Source organism: Triturus cristatus, chromosome 6 (assembly GCF_964204655.1).
Source record: "Triturus cristatus chromosome 6, aTriCri1.1, whole genome shotgun sequence".
In the NCBI taxonomy this organism is placed as follows: Eukaryota; Metazoa; Chordata; class Amphibia; order Caudata; family Salamandridae; genus Triturus; species Triturus cristatus.
Window position 1 is genome coordinate 1,073,846,856 of NC_140589.1, and position 12,067 is coordinate 1,073,858,922.

The 12,067-nt window shown below is 42.4% G+C and overlaps 1 protein-coding gene across 1 annotated transcript in view; it reads left to right on the forward strand.

Annotated features, from left to right (window-relative positions):
- The window catches only part of VIT (vitrin), a 1,751,009-nt gene that overhangs the window by 354,720 nt on the left and 1,384,222 nt on the right, over positions 1 to 12,067 (forward strand). The window lies entirely within an intron of this gene.

The window sequence follows — 12,067 nt, forward strand, 5'->3', positions numbered from 1 at the left end:
GCCTTGCCTTACTCCATATCTATGAGGCCATTCAAAGAAATATGATTTCGTAGTTTGGGCCACTGGCAGCGCAAGGGGCTCAGAAACATACCCTGAGGTGTCTAAAGTTCAAAAAACGTAACTCCAAATTCCTCTAAATTAATTAATGCATCAAGTCACAAATACTGAGCAGAGAATATTTCTCTCTGTTTTCGACTTATTTTAAATTCATGCATTAACTCGTAAAAATTCAGAGTTATATATCTGAACTTTAGACCCCTCAAGTGCAAAAAAAACCCAGGCTGCAAAAAAAAAAAAACCCAGGCCCTTGGCTAAAGCCATTATAAAACGATCCTTGGTCAGACCTGAAAAGTACTGAATGCGAAGCAGACCTCTTTCTAAGTGGTATAAACAGTGCCTTAAGGCCCGTACTGCCTGGTAAGGAGTACCGGCGCTTTTTTATGTTTAAGGGAGAGTACTGGCACTTCTCAAGAGATTTAATACTTTTGATTGGAGAGTACCGGCACTTTTGAGGAGCAAGCAAGTACTCTGCTACAGAGTACCTGCACTTCTATTTTTACATTTCAAGCACTGGGTATTAACATATTTAGCACAAACGAGTTGGTCAAAGCTGACTGTTTGTTAATAGGATCATTGTTTGTCAGATTATGTGGACAAGGATTATATCAAGCATGGCGTTAATCTAAACGAAACGAACATTTACAATTTGAGGCCGAGCGTTGCAGCGTGGAATGTTTATCACTAGACCTCGTAGTTAAAACCAATATTTTTGTTGCTGGCATCTACGAATATGGTTAAAAAAAAAAACACAAGTAAGCATAATTGAAAACGGGGCTCGAGATGCACATAAATGCAGTAATGTTATATCTGAATCTTATAAATAAGGATTTAATGTTGTAATGTAATAATAATGAAAGTCGTGTTGTATTTAGGATGGAGGGGTAATGGGACTTCGTGTATCTGATGTTGGCCATGTTGGGCGAGTTTTTTTCTATTTCACAACTTTCATTAACATATATACTACACCGCAGACCTGGCTACAGGGACTGTATTTCCATTACTAAACCAGCATCAAAAGATTCTTTGTGCAGTAATTCCTCGCTGTGAAGCTTGGAAGCAAAACAGGTACTTTTCTCAACTCCCGAAAACACTGCACTCTGTGTCAGTTACAAAATATGTTAAGCCAGCCGCGTGTTTGCCTTTTTGCTGCAGTGCGCCTGGACCTTAAGACATGAACAACGAAACAAATAAGCCCTGTTCGGTGTCCTCTATCACAACACCGTGATTAGATGATGTGTTAATGCTCCGTAAAGCATGAGTCTAGCAAACTGCAAATCACATTTTCCTTCTTCGCAGCCAATGTGAAAGAGCAGTCTTAAAGTACCACGCAGATTGACCTGAAAATAACTTAAACACACATCTAAATTAATGAGAATAAATCTGGCAAGCGTGAACTTTATTTGTGATTGCGTGTTTGTCAACATATGGGATCACTTTTCACCATTTACGACTACTAGAGTGATTCCATTAAGTGATGAAAACCTGAAATCTCAAGTTTCTCCTAGCTATATGTATATCTTTTCCAGTCCAAGTTTTTCGTTTCATTCTGGAATTTGCAGTCCTGTTCATTCCATTCTAAATTCAGGAATATAAGGATTAGAATGTAAAGGGAAAAAAACCAAACTGGATGAGCTGCCCTCTGGAATATGTAAGAACTCAGAGCCACGCTTTGATTCAATTCATAGTCAAAGCTTGAAAGTCTGATTTATAACGCAGTTTGCAACATCTACGATAATATTGGCTTGTTACAACCATAGTAAGGTAAACTTGCTCTGGAAAAAGCTTCAGGAAATCCAATAGGTCTGGCTTTAATGTGACAACATATGGAAACACAGGCATGCAGAAATGTATTTCCTTGCAATGGTACAAGTAAGACCTTTTGGTTTTGCCAAATCTTGATAGAGGTGGTGATAGTAGTGGTGTAGTAATGGTGATGTTGTTGGTGTTTTTGATATTGCTGGTGGAGAAGTTATCAGTGTTGATATTGGTGATGGTATTGTGGTGGCCTTAGTGGTGTGGTGTATGTGGTATTATGGCGGTGTTGGTATTGGTGTTGCATGGATGGTGGTGTGGAATTGGTGCTGGTTTCATTTTTGGTGGTCTGTTATTGGTAGTGATATTATTGGTGGAGTGGTGTTGGTTTTGGTATTTATGGCATTGGTGGTGGTAGTGGTACTTGTACTGGTGAAGTGTATTCTTGCTGGTGGTATTGGCTGTGTTGTAGTAATGGTGGTGTGGTAGTCCGGTTATGATATTGGCAGGGATTTATTATTGGTACTGTTGTTGGTGGTTGTGATATTGGTGGCCCGGCTGGGGGTATTGTTAGCATTGGTGTACTGGTTGTGATATTGGTGGTGTTCCTAGTGGTTGTAGTGGTGGTGCCTGGTATTGGCTGCATTTGTGTGAGCGGTTTGGTGGTGATATTGGTGATGATGACTGTGGTGGTATTGTTGCTTTGTTGGTGGTATTGGTGGCACTGCACTGGTGATATTGGTGGTGGTACCGCTTGTGATATTAGTATTGTTGATATTTATTTTTGTGTTGGGGTGGAGGTACTGATATTGCTGGTATTTGTATTTGGTGATATTGATGCTGATGGTATTGTGGCACTGATATTTGTATAGAAGGTACCATTGGTGGTACTGGTGCAGCATGTATCAGATAAATTAATGTGATAGAAAGTGTGATAGTTGAGTATGTATTTTAAATAGGAAATAGTCCCTCTTGCATTGCAATGCAAGCACTCCAGGAGACCCCAAAAGATACACCAAATTGCCAAGAACATGAAGTGAAACAGAAATTCTCCTCTGGATGGAGCCAAAGTCTACTCACTGTATCTATATGTTAAAGAATTAGAAACAATAGATTACAGACAGCAAAATCAGTCTGCATTCGGCCCTAAATATGGCACAATAGAAAGGTGAAATACTATGTAAAACCTGGAAACCTCTACTACCATAGTGCGATGTTCACTTTAACTGAATTCTGGTTGTAAATTCTAAGTTTTTTGTAAGGGAAGCCTAGCATGGAGCCATCTCATGAGGTGCTTGTGTCTTGCCTAGGAAACCACCTGCTGGGTGTGGTCTTGGCTGCTGCTAATGGAGTTGCAATTTAGGCCTGATTTGCAACAGCAAGCGGACAAAAAAGTGTTAAGAGTGCTAAAGCAGTTCTCTCTTGCTTTAAAATTATTTTTCAATTGTTTGAAAGTGAGGGTAATGATTAATTTCTAAGCCCACAACTGAAATTACTGATGTGTGGTCATTCCCACAAACACTACATCACCAAATCAACCCGTTTAAGTTGCACTCCTTCCATTGATCAGGCCCCTCCCTTAACAGCGGCAGGCTCCGCAAACAAAAGGCAGACCCCCATATCATCCTTCCATATGCAAGTATGCCCAAAAATGGGGTATCCTGGAGGTGGGGTGTATGATTTGCTTTTCTTCTTTCCAAATATCAATATCATTTAATTTATGTTTGTCAAAACCCCTTTCGGGGGGCCATAGGGCATATAGGGGCTACTGGGCCCAACCATGGGGTTTGAGGCCTTTCACTTCTGATGACACAGGGCCCGACCATCTCTGGATCCCGAGCAACAGAGCCAAATACCCCTTCTGCTCTTTCCTCTCAGTGGCAGACATGAAAGAGCAGCCCAAGGCTTCCTCTGGTAGGGAGGTGTGGATACAGATTAGTGGACAGGGGCTCACAACTCAGAGTGTGCAGCAGCAATAAGTAAATGTCCAGCTAAATACTCATTTATGGTATTCAGACAAAATATCGAGTTGAAAATGTCGACTCACACAAATATCGAGTTGGAAATATCGTGACACAGAAATATTGACAGCAAAAATATTGTGGTCAAGAATATGGGCTTTAAGATAAGAAATATCGTTAAAAAAAATATAGAAGTCATTAATATAGTTTGCAAAAAATATAGTTTAAAATATCGATTTTCTAAATTAGTGTTATGTATTTTAGTTAATATTTTAAATGTATGTGATGTATGTTTTTTGTATAAGTATTGTTTATGTTTTTTAATATATGTGTTATTTTTTTAGTAGTTATCAATTTTATTGTAATTAAATTTTGCATTTGTGAGTTCCGTAGCAGGTTGTAGGTTTATAGGGGAATAGGGAGGGAAGCAATTTAATTATAATAAATTAATAATTATTTTTTATTTAATAATATTTATTTAATTGATATTTTATAGTGTTAATTGTGGGAAGTAATTTATTTATAATTAAGTATGAATTGGTAGTTAATATGAATTAATTGGTAATAATTATGATAATTGTGTATTTACTTTAGGTGCGGATTGTGGGGTTTATAGGGGTGAAGGGTGGGAAGTAATTTATTTTTGATTAATTAACAAATAGTTGTTAATGTAAATGAATTCATTGATTGAAAATTAACTATGGAATTTGTCTAATTAATTTCAGGTGTGGCTTGTGGGGTTGAATGGGTAAAGGGTGGGAATTAATTTATGTTTAATTAATTAGTAATTAGTTGTTAATTTGTATTTATTAATCTATTGTAAATAAATTATGGAAATTCTGTAATTAATTTCATGTGCGGGTTGTGGGGTTTATAGGGGTAGAGGGTGGGAAGTACTTTATGTTTAATTAATAATCAGTTTTTAATTAGTATTAATTAATTAATTGAAAATTATATATGGAAATTGTGTAATTAAATTTAGGTGTGGGTTTGGGGGTTTTTAGGGGTAAAAGGTGGGGAGTTATTTATGTTTAATTAATTAATAATTAGTTGATCATTAATATTGATTGATTAATTGATTTCATTTGGTTAATGGTGTGTGGGTTTTACTTTTTTAGGAGTAAAGGGTGGCGAGTAAATTAATTTTACTTACTTTATAATTAGTTGTTAAATACTATTAGGTTTTTAATTGAAAATAAGTTTTAATTGTGTGATTAGTTTTTGTACATTTTAATGTTAGCTGTGGGTTGTGGGGATATAGTGGGAAAGTATGGGGAGTTAATTAATTTTTAAATTACTAATATTCATTTAATTGGCAATTAATAATGTTAATTATGGAAGTATTAAAAAAAAAATTAGATATGGGTTGCGAATTGTGTGGTGTTATAGGGTAGGAAATACAAAAAGTAAATTTATGTAATAATCAATGTTTTTGTTTCTAAATATTTATACCCCTCCACTATCCAACACTTTTCCTACTGTTGCACTAAATGGAGTGGGAATAGTGATTTTTTCCCCCTCCGCTATTCAACACTTTCCCTACTGTTGCACTCATTGGAGTGGGACTAGTAATTTTTACCCCTCCAATATCCAATACTTTCCCTACTGTTGCACTCACTGGAGTGAGAATAGTAATTTTTACCCCTCTGCTATCTAACACTTTCCCTACTGTTACACTGACTGGAGTGGGAATAGTAAATGTTATCTCTTTGTTAGCCAACACTTTCCCTACTATTGCACTCATTGGAGTGGGAATAGTAATTTTTACTTCTCTGCTATCCAACAGTTTCCCTACTGTTGCACTCATTGGAGTGGGAATGTCCTATTACTTACCGGTAATCTTCATTACTTCGGGTCCCATTGTCCTCATCCCCTTGATATTAACAAGTGAGATAATCCATCTCAACTACAGAAAAAAGAAAGAAGAAATGCTGGTATCACCCCTCTCCCTCCCCCTTGGAGTACATAACGTACCCTTCCCACCAATCCTCCTAAACCATCAAGCCCCAGATGAGGGCCGGCAAGTCCCGGAGGGATGCTATGAAGGGGACGAGGACAATGGGACCCAAAGTAATGAAGATTACTGGTAAGTAATAGGACATTACCCCCAGGTCCCTCCTGTCCTCGTCCACTTAATATTAAGAAGTGAGAATACCTGTAGGAAAGTAGGATCTGCTTCTTATGGTTACCCCCACTTTTTGCTTTTTGCACCCACTGTTTTGACTAGTCTGGCTGGGATCCTGCTATTCAGGACCCCAGCCTATCTGCTTTCTACCTTAGATTGATATGTATGTACTTTGATACAGCTCCAGAATGGATACTGGGGTACCCTTCTCAGTCCCTAGTAAATGGTACACATGTACCCAGGACATAGGTACCCCAGAGGCCTCCCATGGGCTGAAGCATGTATTATGCCACCCATGAGAGGCCATACAAAATGAAACCTCAGGTCTGCTACTGCTGCCTGTGTAAGCTGGTGCTTGCACCACTTAAGAGAGATATAGGTTCACTATATATATATATCACTACACTTAAAACTTTATAAGTCACCCCTATAGCAGGCCTTAACAATGCTGAAGGCAGGGTGCTAGGTTTTACATGAGAGGTTGCTCCTGCATGAGCAGGGCCCCTCTGCAGTCTTCGGAGACCATTCTCCCGGGCTGTACGTGATAATGCCAGACATATAGGTAGAGCTGCATTATAAGCTCGCGGTAAATGCTTTCTCGAAAATGACTGCAACAAAGTATGTCGTATTTGGTGTCAAACACCTTGGAATCATACCTCCACAACATTAACTGGTGTGGGAGGTTTGATTCCTCCCCTCAGAACCGAGGTTCTGGGGGTATCTAAGTCTACCGGTACCAACTTTCTCGAGCCTTACAGCACAAAATGGATGCTGCCAGCCACAGACACGAGTCTGCCCTCCTGCTCCTGAGCCAAGCTTGAGCAGGGGAAGGCAGCACAACAGGTATCCTGTCACAGGGAGGTGTGACCACCTCCCAGACAGGATTAAGTGTATTGGGGTTGGGTGGGTGCACGGTCTCCGTGCCAGAAAGTCTGCACAAGGGGCACATTTGGTGTCCCTGTGCATAATCCAGCTCAAACCAAGTTCTCAGAGCCATTTGCTCCTGCTCTGGCGCGAAACTGGACAAAGGACATGAGTAGCTGCCAAATTTGCAGGGTCCAGGGATCCCAATTCTAGATAGTATAGCCCAGGATAATTCAATCGAGGCACTGGACCTCTATGGCCTCAAAAAATAGTTCATGTACATGTTATGAGTTGGTGGTACTCCTCATTTGATTAGGTATAATCAAAAAGACCATTGAGTAATTTTTTTGAAAAATGCTTGTTTTGTTTATTTTTTAATAAGTATTCTTTGATTGAACCATCACAGAAGTTACATCCTTGTTTCTGTATGTTGTTCTGAGATCGTAATGGTAAATGCTAACAGTCGACACGTATTTCGCCCAGTGGCTCGAATAGGCCAGGGCTTTTTGAAGGCTTATATTTCGAAGTAGTAGCACATCACAATTACTTTATGTCAAGGTTAAGGATTAGTAAGTCTTCACATTTATGAGCGGAAATAATATTTAAGATCTATGTCAGTCAGTCGTAGTCCAGGGACAATCCCGCGTTAATGCTTCACGCTGTTAGTACTTACCATTACGATCTCGGAACAACAACATACAGAAACAAGGATGTAACTTTTGTGATGGTTCACTGAAAGAATACTTATTAAAAAATAAACCAAACAAACATTTTTCAAAAAAATGACTCAATGGTCTTTTTGATTATACCTAATCAAATGAGGAAGAGTACCAGCTCATAACGTTCTCCAAAGGACATGAGTGTAGCCACCCCTCTGTCTTGTCCCTCCCCTATGAGGGTCCCTAGAATCTGTCCAACCCTTATCCGTGGATAAAAAATGGGTTACCTGGCTACAGGACATTAGGTTTACATGAACAAGATTCTGCAAGAAGATACCACTACACTTCGACCGCCAGGACAAGCTGGACTTCGCTGGACCTCCCTTGGGCTCAACTTCATCTTCCCTTGCCGTCCCCAGTCTTGTCTCTTTCCGTGATCCATACAGGCTCCGTGCTGGACCCTGTGGACCTCCAAGACAACAGAAGAATCTCCCTTGGGGTGAAGGAGTCCCTCCCCTGCACAGGCACCGTAACGCATCTGACTGGTTTGCTGGTCCTGAGCTCCTGCGGACTCCAAAGGCTCCAGTAACACAGGAAGTAGGTTTCTGAACGTCTCCAAGATTGAGCTGTCCTCTCACTGAGTTTGAGGCAGATATCCCTCGTGGGAACCGTATACCCTTAACCCTGTGCTCCGCGTTTATTTGCAGCTGCACATGCTTGTTGTTGTGCAACAATTCCGTGCAATGGGCCACATGTAGACCTGACCCCAGTGCATCTTTTCTGAGAAGGACTCCAGCATCCTCAAATTCTGTGCCCTGCTAGCTGGTGTCCTGTGAAACCGCCTGAGGTCCCCTCGCAACACCTGTGCCTTCAGCCTGTGGGTCCACTTGAGGGTCAACTTTGCTTTATTTGGGCTCCCCTGGTTGCTCCAGGCCTGCCCTGACTACCCTTGCTGTGGTGAGTCTCCTGGTCCTTGCTGGGCTAGATCGACACCAAATTTGACCATTTACGTTGTTTGCCACTGACAAGGCTTGTTGGTGCTCCTGCCGGACATTGACCCCTCAGCACTCAACATCCTTTGTGGGACAGATCGCCTCAGGCTCCTGGTTGTCCAAGATGGCTCCGGGTCTTCGCAGCTGAAGAGTCAAGATCACCATCATTAAACCTGAAGCACCTGACATTGGTGGGCATTCGTCTACCAAGCCCCTGATCACTCCAAGGTGAACTATACTCGGTCCCCTCTGCTTTCAGGTTCTTCTCATCTAGAATCCATGTTTGGATTCCACTGGACACTTTTCGTACTTCCAGCGGCAGTATTTCTTTGTCGACATCCATAGAGAACGACGAGGGTTTCCGACGCCACTTCGTGCCTATGCACCCGGCTCCTCTGGGATAGGTAACTCTGGTGCAAAGGTATCCATGGGTGGGGTGGCTCTTCAAACTCTTAAATTCCAAGGTTATCTTCGTAATCTGCTGTGAAGGGTCCTTAATCTCTGATTTTCCAACCGTGACTTTCCCATTAAATTGTACGAGCATGCAGTTGTGTTCTCACACTGCAGCCGTCCACCGTGGGGTCCCTACTTACTCACCTTGGGTGGTTCCTTGGGGTCCCAGCGATTCTACACCTTCTAGACTAGATCTAGACCCGAGTCATGGTTCTTATACCACTTATTTGGTATATGGTTTGGTCTCCCCTTTGAGTCCACTGTGTATTGTGCTACTTATGTTTGATTCTTTGCAACTGTATTATTTGATTTGTGTTCTATCCTTGTGTAGAGGATACTAGAGAGTATTATATATAATAAATGCATATTTTTATAACTACTGTGTGGTTTCCCTTTCATTTAACCAATACTATAAAGTTGCATTCTGGTAAAACAAGGTGCTTAACGTTCCTTGAAGTCTTAGTCTGAAGGATGCTCTCCATAGCTACCACTAGGATAGCTTTCAATAAAGGTTATCTTTGACCTAATCACCATAAGGGTTGTTTGGACTGGTACATGGTGCCCACTTTAATTATTGGACAGCATATAACAGGCCAGCTTCTCACAATACCGAAGCAGCAACCGCCATCACCCCGCAACAAACCACCAGGGCACAGATCAAACAGCAAACCCAGTGAGATTATTGAAACACGGATCAGAAAAAAGGGGACTCAGGAGCATACATACAGCCTGAAGAACCCCTAGACCAAAATTAGCATCATGCCCCAGAACATTCTGAATGTGATAATTCCTAACAAAGGTTTTAGCAGGAGCCCGTGTGGCCGCCCTACAGATCTCAGACAGGGACACCCCGTGGACCTCAGCCCAAGAGGCCACCATCCCATAAGTAGAAAGCCCCTGAACACCAGCCGGAGTAGGGAAGCCCGAAAGGGAGTAGGCCAACACGATAACCTGTTTCAGCCAGCAACCAATGAAGGAAGAAGAATCCCTGCACCCCAAGAGGAAATGCCAAAAGAAACAAATAGGGAGTCGGACTTCCTAAAAGGATGAGTACGGTCCACATAAATCCGCAATGCCCGGCAAACATCCAACAAAGCCCAAGGAAGATCATCACCCTCCACCTGCTCTGCACACTCAGCAGGCAGGATCAGTTCTTGGGAGCGATGAAGGAACGTTGGAAACAAAAGAAGAATCCAAACGCAGGACCACCCCATCATCAGAAAAGGTCAGAAAAGGCTCCTGAGCCATCAAAGCATCCAACTCCCCAAGGCGCCTGGCCGAAGTAATGGGCACCAAAACAACAACTTTGAAAGTAACAAACTTCAAATCAACCTCCTCTAAAAGTCCGCAACACCAAAGGGAGGTCCCAAAGAGGAAAAGAAGGCTGCACCACAGGACGAGACAAGGAAAAACTGTGCAGCAACGGGGAAACCAAGTCGTCCACATCAGAAAAATTCCCCAAGGGGAAACGGAAAGCTCTGATAGCAGCCCACTGAGCCCGCAAAGTAGAGACAGACAACCCTTTCTCAAACCCCTACCAGGGAAATTGAAGGACATCAGGCAAAAGACAAACCAGAGAAGACAACGTCAGACCTTGACACCAACGCTGGAAATTATCCCAATGACGACCATAGGACTTGAGGGTTGAAGGCTTCCTGGACTGCTGAACGGCCAAAGCTAAATGCTCAGGGATACCTCGATTGTTCCACCCTTGCCTCTCAACTTCCAGACTGACAGATGAAGCTGCCGAATTGAAAACATCGGAGAAGACCGCAAGGGAGACAAAGGGTACAGGACGAACTGTGGACCCTGAACAGCCAACAACCTCAGAGTGGGAAACCAAGATCGGCGGGGCCAGAAGGCCACCACCACCACCACCTTCTGACCCTCCACCGCCAGACGAGACAGAAACCGAGAAATCAAAGAAAGGGGTAGAAAGGCACACAGCAGGAGAGACGGCCAAGGAATGGTCAGAAAATCTGTGAGAAGTTGGCCTGGCATATGCTGGTCACTAGGTATAGTGGCCACCTTGCACCAGTCCAATTCGACTCGTATAGTGATAGGTTTAAAAGACAATCTTTAAAGAAAGCTATCCTAGTGTTAGCTGTGGAGAGCAGCCTTCGGGCTAAGTCTTGAAGGAGTGTTAAGCTTATTGTTTTACCATAGATAACCTCTTGAATGACCAAATGAAAGAGTAGTCCACACAGGTATAAATATAAAATATATGTATTTATTCTAAACAGAATCCCACAAGTCTCTTTATGAGGCTAGAGGTAAAGTTACAATTCAAACAAGCATTTATAGATACAATAAATAGCACTGGAATCACAGGGCCCCAGGGGGGACCAAAACATATATTAAAAAATTAGTATAAGAACCACAACAATTCTACAGACAATGCCTAGGGCATTTAGGCTCGCTGGCCCCTTGAGAATCCACCCCAGGTGATGAGGAAGGAGACCCACGGGAGGCACGTGCAGTGGAAATAGCTGCTATCGGGATCTTTATTAAAGCCTATGGAGAATGTCGCGGTTTGATTTAAACAGATTAAAGACACTTCTAGCAGGAGTTCAAATTTAAAAACTTAGACTTAAGCTTTTGAGGAGCCCACTACCACGGGAGTATCGAGGTACCACTGTTACCTACCCCAGGGAAGCCGGGTGCATAGGTCGTTTTCGATGTCGGGTCGCGAGCTTATTTTCAATGGGAAAATGTACAAAACTGCTGCTAGCCAAAAGCGTTGATGATGCCGTGAAGAATGAAGTTGTAGATCTTGTAGAGAAGAACCTGGAAGCAGAGGGGACAGAGTCTGGGTCACGGCACAGTGACCAGGGAGCTCAAGGAAAAGAGCCCTTCAATGTCGGGTGCTTCAAGTGGAAAAGGTGTAGATTGGATCTGCAGCCACGGGCTCCGGGAGGCTTCAAGGAAAGCCAGCTTCTGGAGGGCAACTGTCCCACAACGGATGAGGGTCGCTATGGTGTTAGTGTCCGGATTGGATCCACTAAGCCTTGGCAACTCCAACCCATGCAAGATGAACAAATCAGCTACTGGTGCAGACCCACGAGGTCTAGGCGAGGTCTCCTTCATGGAGACTGTAGAGCAGGCCTGAAGCAACCAGGGGATCTCTTAAAAGTAAAGATTGGGCCCACAAGTCGAGAGACAAGGGACCGCGGAAGGCAGCAATTTGGAGTGCGTAAAAGG